We start from the raw sequence: 8,357 nt of genomic DNA on the forward strand, positions 1-8,357 counted from the left end.
ATGTAAGATCACACGATACATTTGGTTTGAACAAGGGTAATCCATTATTTAAAATAAAGATGACATGATGTTAACTACTCTGGTTTCATGTGCAGTTGTTTTAATAAAATGTACTTTATTTGTTAAATCCTCCCGGAGCCCCGCCGCTGGGCCCCTGGATGGGGGCCTCGGGCTCTGCCCCCCTGGACGGGGGCCTCGGGCTCCGCCCCCCTGGACGGGGGCCTCGGGCTCCGCCCCTCTGGATGGGGGCCTCGGGCTCCGCCCCCCTGGGGGCGTCCAGCTCCATGCTGACGGCCGACGCGGCGCAGAGATCCTCGAAGCACAGCTCCCTCCTGGGCTGGACCAGCCAGCTCAGCCCCTCCCCCTCCTCCTCCTCCTCCTCCTCCTCCTCCTCCTCCTCCTCCTCCTCCTCCCCCTGCTCCTCCTCCTCCTCCTCTTCCTCCTCATCCTCCATCCTCCATCCTCCTCCTCCTCCATCCTCCTCCTCCTCTTCCTCCTCCTCCTCTTCCTCTTCCTCCTCCTCCTGCTCCTCTTCCTCTTCCTCCTCTCTCTGTCTAATTATGTCATTCCCTTACACACAAATGGCGACGACGTGCTAATGACTCATGGCCACTGCGGAGGTTGATCAAGTTGAAGATAAGTCAGTTCAAACTGATTCATGTCCCGACTCGTCACGATGAGCGTGTGAAAGCATTCAGGTTCAACCCAACGTTGCTCCAGCTTTTAACCTGTTTCTGTGAGGGATCATATGCTTCATGTGAGGTTGTATTAATCACACGACCTCTGGTTGTCCGTACATGTCCGTTCAGGATCCGGTGAGGCATCGTCACACAGTGGGGTTGGTTTATTAGAACCATGAAAACACGGGAAACTAGACTGTAATAAATACTTCCTTTGGTCTATGGTTTATTTAAAAGTACCTTGTTGACAAATACTATGTAGACAGTACGGGCCTGCATTTTGCCTGAGGTTTCTGTTTTTATCTACAAGATCTCTCTCAAACACGTTCACTACACACACACACACACACACACACACACACACACACACACACACACACACACACACACAGTGTGCGAATTATACCACGGTCTCCGGGGGAGCTGGGGGGGGGGTGGTTGATAAAAGTATTTCGATCACTTATTAAGTTAATTCGTTACTTATAGTGGTTTATTCGTTTCCCAGTATCATTTCCTTAATTTTGAAGAAAGTTTGGTTCATTTTTTGAATTGTAAAATAAATCAAATATTTTTTTGGAAGTTGCAGAGTTGCTCAAGGTTAAAGGAGTGCTTCAGACCAACCTTAAATAATCCACGGACCACCAAAGTAACGTTTGACTGTTTAATTAAATCAACTCAGAGCAGAACACACAAGCAGCCAGCCTATAGCGGCAGCCTAACCATGAACAATTATAATGCCATTATTATTAATAATACAGCTATAAAACAACACACAAACGTCTCAATGCCTGGCTCGTCTTGTTCTGTTTCTTTAGCCCCCACAGTAACGTTAACGTTAGTGGTCAAGTTAATATTAGAACTAACGTTAGCTGCCTCTTCTCTCGGCTTTGTAGTAGTCCCAACGTCCGATGTGCTACCACCAGCTACAGACGGCTGGTCCTCTTTTTCAGTTTGTTTGGGAGAAATCGCCCAAGGTGAGTTGCTTTCTTTTTTTAGACATGTCAGCAACAATGGCGCACAGGTGACAGTCTTTTAAGCAAGTTAACTAAACAAGCTTGTGTGATTGGGTAGTGGGGCTGCAGACAGCGCCCCCACGCTTCGAGCGGCAATAATGACGAGCATTAGGCTACGTTGTTTTCATGAATCATAAACTCAAAATATAATTTTATTTCACTTATTTTACACCTTTTAGAAAGACATGCCCAAAATAGCATTTATTTGGATATCATATAAATATTTTAGAGCTCCCCCAAAATTTCACAAACCATGTTTCCAGGGGAGCTCATGTCACCACTAGGGGAGCTATAGCTCCCCCTGCTCCCCCTTAATTCGCACACTGCACACACACACGCACGCACGCACGCACGCACGCACACACACACACACACACACACACACACACACACACACACACACACACACACACACACACACACACACACACACACACACACACACACACACACACACACACACACACACATTTGGTTTCCCAGAAAACACGTGACATGCGCTGAGAGTGGCGGTTCAGCTCATTTACTTCCTCACCTTTCCGGTTCTCTCTCTCGTTCAGTTACTTCCTCATCTGAATGTTTCGTCGCAGCGGGGAGCCTTTCTTTCTCCGCTTTGAAAACCTTTCACCTGATTAACTTGTTTTATGAACACTTTAACCTCAGTTTGTTCCCTTATATTTGTACTTTCATAACTTTTTGCCGTATGGGACGGAACGTATTTCCTCCAGTCTACTATGGATGAGGAGAGAGTGGAGGGGAATTCTACCTCTAAGACCGCTCTGTCTGGGGAACTAGGCCGCCGGAGCAAAGCTAAGAGGTAAGAAGAGGATCTCTCTGTCTGTGAATGTTGTCCATCTCAGAGCTCAGCAGTGATACATCATGACTCCATCATTAGTCTGAGTAAAAGCCGTGTGTGTGTTGAAGCCCAGAGCAGCAGCAGACCTCAGGTTGATCAGTCGTATCGTAATGTGACTCTGACGTCACTCTAGATCCACAGTTGTCGTATCGGCCACGTTTAAAACACAACGTGAACAGACAGACCAGAAACTCAGGAATACATCTTACCTGAGCAGTAAGGCTCCCCTGAGATGAACAGGGTTCTGTCTTTGTTCTCTACTGTGTTTGGTCTGCATGACTGCTGTCTGTGGTCAAGACTAAGGTGACCAGATTTCTGAACTGAAAATCGGGGACATTTTCAATGCGGCGGTGAAAAATCCTTACATATTATCATTATGAAATAAAAAATGGGGACAAGAACTTTTTCATTTATTTTAACCAGCTTAGTGGGCGAAAAGTTAGGAAAATTCTGTGGGCCAGTGACTGACAGGGGCCCTGAAAAAATATTAGAACATTAGTTATGTTAATAAAAAAACATCATTAATGGATTTTAATGGAAAATCAAATTTATAATTAAACAAACACTATCAGTATGCAGAATGTTTCCTTCATGTCTTCACAGTGTTATATTATCACAACTCAATGTCATATTGTAAAGTTAGTATCGGACAATAAGATAATTGAAGCCTTCACAGGTAGAGGTGTGGTTACAGAAACTGCACATGGTTGGCGTTGCCTGTGTGTGTGTGATGGTGGGACCCAGTGTGATATCTTTTAATGGGGCCCAACATCCCTGGTGGCGCCCCTGCAAAAGGTTAATAAATCAAAATATCAGCACCCACAAATATCATGCATCAGTAGTGCACAGCAGTGTCAAAAACACAAATATAGAATAATACATGAGAAAAAAATCTCTCTTCCAAAGTTAAGTGTCATGTGCAAAGACAGCTGCCAGACCAGTAGCTAGTAAATATCATCAAGATGTAATTAGTAATAATTACCAAGTCAAAACATATAAAAAGATGTAATACTCTCGTCTGTTCTCTTCTCCTTCAATGCTTTTCTTTTCTTCACCCTTCTTTCTTCTCTCCTTAGCTTCCCTCTGTTGTTTACTTCTATATTTCTGTCTTTCCATACTATTCTCCTGCTCTTTTCATCTTCTCTCCTTCACTCTGTTGATTACTTATTTATTTATTATCCCTTTACTAAAAACATTGACATAAAACAGTGACTCAGGGCATCAGCTAATCAAATGGTCTGCATTTATAACTACTACAGTCATTGGTTACCCACACAGCCCGACAAAAAAAACAGCAGCCTAACACACACAACTATCAACCATTGACTGATTATTAATTAATTTATTATTAATAAATAATGTCATCATTATTATTATTTTAACAGTCTCAGGTCCCTATGCCTACAGGAAAATCATATGCTACCAAAGCAGTCTTCCACCTCCCCCTCTTCCAAAACAGAGCCACATACAATGCCATCACCTGGTAATCTCATGCTAACGTTAACATTACAGCTTCACTAATGACCGATATGAAAACATTGTCATGATTTTAACGTTCACTGACTTTTATAACGTTACGTTAGGTCTTCAGTTCAGATAAACAATCATACTTATTTTAACGTTACCACTTCTCACACACACACACACACACACACACACACACACACACACACACACACACACACACACACACACACACACACACACACACACACACACACACACACACACACACACACACACACACACACACACAAGTCTACTGCCAATTCACACAAAATAAATAAGTTCATACACAACATACCATTTATGAGACCGCTGATCTTCTCTTTTTCCTTTTTGCCGCCTCTAGATTGTTGTTGTTGATGCTGCTGCGTCTGGTCGTACGTCCTGATAACGTCTGTACGTCATACGACGTCTTCTCTGGTGCTGCGTTAAATTACTACCGTAATAACTGGTGTTTGAGTCTGCGCGCATTTTTCCCCCATTCACCGTCAAAATCGGGGACATTTCCGGGGACAGCTTTGACCGGGGACAGATCACCGAAAACGGGGACTGTCCCCGGAAATCGGGGACGTCTGGTCACCTTAGTCAAGACTGACAGTAGAACAGTGAGCTCCATTTGGTTATTGTCTGTTCTTAATATAAGAGAAGGAAAAGATAACATGCTTAAATTAGACTTTGACAAAGTTTGGTACGTCAGAGTTGATCAAACAGATTTATAATTCTGTCGTTCTAGTTCAAAGCATTACGGTACCCAGAGTAAAAACACATCAGTAACAAGATGTAATATTTAAGTATTATTTAAAGAAGTACATATCTTTTTTTTTTATTTATCATGATAATTAAGGATTTAAAAGCTGGAAACAAGTGAAATGCTCACACCTAAAAACAGCCTTGTAGGAAGAATGATCTTGTGTGTGTGTGTGTGTGTGTGTGTGTGTGTGTGTGTGTGTGTGTGTGTGTGTGTGTGTGTGTGTGTGTGTGTGTGTGTGTGTGTGTGTGTGTGTGTGTGTGTGTGTGTGTGTGTGTGTTGAAGCCCAGAGCAGCGGTCCTTCTTATCCCACCTCTGGATAATATAGTCCCTTCTTCATATCCCAACCCTTTAAAGCCCACCCCCTAAACCAGCCGGAGATTCTACTGATGTCTGTGTGACAACGATGTCCGCATATCAGCATCAAGTGTGAATGACCCTCACGGTCGAACCTCCTGATGTAAAAATGCGGAGAAAAGACGTAGGACATGTGTGAAAACGGCTAATAACTTCATTTTCAGCCTGTCCATATATTTCCATTTCAACAATCTGAGAAAGATTATTGAAATCGAAAGTCATGAGAAAGTAGTTGAGTAGCCCTGCAATAAATGATAAAACGAAAAGGTATCCACAAATCCTAACTTCCAGATGGTGTTTGTTTTTCAGAAGGAGGCAGCAGAGAGCAGACTCCCCTGGACCCAGCTGTGTCTCCATGAAGAGTGGCCACTCTATGGATCATCCTGTTCGGTTTAAAGATGGAAATCAGTCTATTGAGAAGAGGTGAGGATTTATCAGAGATCATGAAGATACAGCTTCTATCAAACGTCCATAAATCCTGGTTCTTGTTTTTCTAGAAGAGTCCAGCAGCAGAGAGCAGACTCCCCTGGACCCAGCTGTGTCTCCATGAAGAGTAACCGGTCTATGGATCTACCATGGAACTTTAAAGATGGAAATCACAGAAATCAACAGTTAATCACAGAAATCAACTACATTTGTCCCAGTGTTTGTTACATGTGAAATGAAGCAAAAAAATGCGCCTTCTTTCTCCTGTAACGCAGTGATTCGTGACGCCTTTCTTCTTCGTAGTTTCTTCTATTTGTCACTAACTCATGCTCCAATCTTTTATTGATCGATGCGGATGTCGTGGATGCAACGGAATATATGATGCATCGCTGCAGCAACATTTGAGATGAGTTTTGCCCGATCTGCCTCCGTGCTGTCTGCGGTCAAACCAAAACAGAGAGAGTGACAGCGGGCCTTATCCCGCCTCTGGATAATTTAGACCCTACTTCATATCCCAACCCTTGCAAGCCCACCCCCCTGAAACAGCCGGAGATTCTAATGATGTCTGAGCGACAAAAAAGTCAGCATATCGGGCAACAAGTGTGAATAAGTGTGAATGACCCTCACGGTCGAACCTCCTGATGTACAAATGCGGAGAAAAGACGTAGGACATGTGTGAAAACGGCTAATAACTTCATTTTCAGCCTGTCCGCAGTATAATTATTTACAATTTCAAACATAAATTATATTAACTAAAAAAAAATCATGGACAATATGGACATATTTCCATTTCAACAATCTGGGAAAGATTGTTGAAATCGAAAGTCATGAGAAAGTAGTTGAGTAGCCCTGCAATAAATGATAAAACGAAAAAGATATCCACAAATCCTAACTTCCAGATGATGTTTCTTTTTCAGAAAGAGGCAGCAGAGAGCAGACTCCCCTGGACCCAGCTAGTTTAAAGATGGAAATCAGTCTATTGAGAAGAGGTGAGGATTTATCAGAGATCATAAAGATACTAATTCTATCAACCGTCCATAAATCCTGGTTCTTGTTTTTCTAGAAGAGTACAGCAGCAGAGAGCAGAATCCCCTGGACCCAGCTGTGTCTCCATGAAGAGTGACCGGTCTATGGATGTACCTGTTAAGTTTAAAGATGGAAATCAGTCTATTGAGAAGAGGTGAGGATTTATCAGAGATCAAAAAGATACAGCTTCTATTAAACGTCCATAAATCCTGGTTCTTGTTTTTCTAGAAGAGTCCAGTGGGAGAGAGCAGACTCCCCTGGACCCAGCTGTGTCTCCATGAAGAGTGACCGCTCTATGGATGTACCTGTTAAGTTTAAAGATGGAAATCACCAACCATCTAGGGAAAGGTGAGGATTCAGCCAATACATCAGGGCTGTTCAACTGGCGGCCCGCGGATCATCTTGATCCGCCCCGCCGATCATTAATCAGAACATAACAACGTCCGATCACAGGACCACTTGGTGCTGGATTGATTCATGGCTGAGGCCGTTTAGTCTGCTGTTTGAATCGTATGAATTTGAATCGTTTTCTATGTTAGTTAAACGTATTGTGAATCAACACTCACAGTATGAAGGGTACTAAGTGTGTTTTAATGTCAACATGTTAGTGCTTAAATGCCCTTCTAGCTGCTTTCACTCATAGACGTACAGCCCGCTATTAGCCCGCTTTTCTCCCGACGGGCCGTGTATGTAAACGACATATCCTGACGTTGGACATCCTGAAAAAAGATCACCCATAGGTTGTATTTTACCTGGCGGAAATGTTAATTACCTTATATGTGAATGAGCAGTAGAATGTCAGCATTTCACACCATTTGAGTGGCCGTGTTTCATGTTGAGTTGAACCCTAAACGATAATCAGCCCAGTGTTTCCCCTACCATTGTTCAGGCCTGGCGGGCCGCCAGGCCAACGAGCGCCCCCGCCAGGCCAACAACCGGCCAAAAAAATGAAAAGAAATGAAAAAGAGAAAAAAAAAAAAATGAATTTTTTTTTAATTTTTTTTTTATTATTATTATTAGCCATAATATCATAACCATCCAAGCTCACCACCAGCTATCTCAATATGTATTGGTGCTTTATGCTCCTGTACATGAAATTAGTTTACATTAAATCAACTTTGTTTTTAGAAAAACACTGTTTATTCTCCGGCAGAAGAACTATACCATGAACCGATCGCGTAAATGCGACGTCTGATTGGTTCAGCCCGCCGTTACCATGGACATTTTTACCGCCCTCGCGAAACACTAGCCTCGTTCTTTATATGTCCATAACTTAACCAACTTGTGATGGCTAAGCAAGTGTTTTATTTGGAAATAACCAACAAATACTCTAGCATCCCGTGAAAAATGTATAACAAATCACACCATCAGCTCTTACCACCGGGCCTAAAAAAAATTCTAGGGGAAACACTGCAGCCTGTTGCCTTTTGTTCGCTGAATGGTTTAAAGTACTTTAATGTTGACACTGCTTTTCAGACTCATTTGTGGTGAACGCTAAATGATGGGTCTTATAGTAACCCTAAAAGTACACATCATACAATAATTACAATACATGAGTTAAAAACTGCACATGTATATAGAAATGCGAGTGTGTTGAAGCCCAGAGCAGCAGCCGACCTCAGGTTGATCAGTCGTATCGTAATGTCACTCTGACGTCACTCTAGCTCCACAGTCGTCGTATCGGCCACGTTTAAAACACAACGTGAACAGACAGACCAGAAACTCAGGAAGAGCAATACTTCTGA

The sequence above is a fragment of the Gadus morhua genome, chromosome 4 (assembly GCF_902167405.1).
Source record: "Gadus morhua chromosome 4, gadMor3.0, whole genome shotgun sequence".
NCBI lineage: Eukaryota > Metazoa > Chordata > Actinopteri > Gadiformes > Gadidae > Gadus > Gadus morhua.